The following is a 2076-nucleotide window of genomic DNA, read 5'->3' on the forward strand; positions in this document are numbered from 1 at the left end:
AAAGAAAAAAGAAAAAAGAAGTAGAAAGTTTTCTATGTACTAAGATGTAAAGACCTACAGGTTTTTTGTTTTGCTTTTGGAGACAGGGCCAGGGCTGATGGCTCGGTAGTTAAGAGCATTAGCTGTCCTTCCAAAGAAACAGGGTTCGATTCCTAGCACCCCCAAGAGCTCACAACTGTTTGTATCTCCAGTTCCAGGGGGATCTGACCCCTCTATTCTGGCCTTTAAAGGCACCAGGCATGCATACATGCAAGAAGATCACACTTTATATATACGCAGGTAAAATACCTATTCATATAAAATCCAATGTAGGCTAGAAACTGGCAGTGTATCCCATAATGACCTTGACAATTTTGATCCAACCTTGAATTTTCTCCAACTTCCTGAGTGCTGGAATGACAAGCATTCACCCACACTTGGTTTTATGGGGTGCTGGGGGTTCCACATGCTAGACAGATAATGTACTATCTGAGCTACACCCCACCCCTACAACCTGCAGACTGCTGTGAATGACCTGATGTGGGAACTGCCTCTGAGTCCTGTGAAAGAACAGCTAGTACTCAACGAGAGAGTTGAAATGTAGGAGGGAGGGGATGCTGCGATGGGGATGTAAAGTGAATTAAAAAAAATAAATTATCAGGGGAAAAAAAGCATGAAAAAAACCCACCCAGATGTTAGGCCAGACACAGGTGGCACAGGCCTTTTAGCCTAACACTCCACAGGCAAGAGGATCTGTCAGTTCAAGGCCAGTCTGGTTTACAGTCAGGGGTACATAGTGAGACCCTATCTCAAACACTGGAAAAACAAACAAACAATGAAAAAACAAGTTGAGGCTGGGCAAGAAGGTGAAAACTTGGTAATTCCAGCAGTGGAAGAAGGGGCATGGTAGGGGGCGTGGGAGTCAGGTCACAGAGAGTCTAAAGGGGGGGTCCTAAGAAATTCCTTTTTTCTTTTCCTTTTATTTCTTTTGTCTGGCACTTAGACAAAAACCAGCATTCCCTCAGGAGCTTGAAGATAGTTCCTACTTGCTAAAAGGAGTCTTTCTTACAAACCGTAGCAAAGGTGCAGCTTCCATTAACATATGACTGAGGCAAGAAGTTAGCTTCTAGGCTCCCTCCCTACTCATGAGTCCCCATCACAGCTCACAGACTCCTTTTCTCCCAGGTACACAGTTCCATGTAACCCTGGAGGTCCATCCATCCACATCATAGATATTATAGATCATCCATATCCTCAGCCCACCCCACCCCTCTAGCTTCTCTCTGCTTTCCCAAGAGACAACCTTGGCAGTTTCAAATAACTTTTTTTTTCACCTATGGAGCAGCTATTTTGATTTCTTTGCTGCACCTGTTTCATTCCCTTGAAAGCCAGTCACACCTGGAACTCTACACAGCAAGTTTTAGGCCAGCCAGGGATTTACAGCAAGGCACTGTCTTTATTTAAAAAAAAAAAAAAAAAAAAATTAGACATAGTGAAGAACAGCTAACTTAGAGGAACACCTTATTTCCTTAATTACCTTAACCAAAAGTGACAAGACAAAGGATTTAGGTCACCTCCCAGTTCAGTTCCTTGGCCACACATTAACACTTGCCTGGCATGTAGATTTTCTGCTTTATTTCTTCAACAGTTCTTTTCAATACACAAATAATTCATGGCAGTCTAAAGAAAGTGTGTCTTCCCCAAATCTCATTACATTTTAGTTGGCATTTCCCCAAATTAATATCTAGGAAGTGTTATCAATGTTTTATAAAGGGTTGTATTGTAGTATAACTTGTACTTTTGTTTTTTAAATTAAAAAATTTAATGCTTTCAACTAATTGGAAATCTTTACCTTACTAGCAAATATTTATCTGCATTATCAATAGCTTCACGTTTCTTTTAATATTAATGTGTTTAATATTTCATTCAAATTCCTAATTCAAGCTACTTAGGAATTTCCTGTGTGTATTACAACTCTGGTTAAAAAAAAAAAGAAGTAAACAAAAGATCTGCATAAATTTCATTTGAAAAATATTGATACATTTATATATATCGGAGCAGGTTCTCTGGAAGGGCCTTAAACACTGAGAAATCTCC

Source organism: Mus pahari, chromosome 6 (assembly GCF_900095145.1).
Source record: "Mus pahari chromosome 6, PAHARI_EIJ_v1.1, whole genome shotgun sequence".
In the NCBI taxonomy this organism is placed as follows: Eukaryota; Metazoa; Chordata; class Mammalia; order Rodentia; family Muridae; genus Mus; species Mus pahari.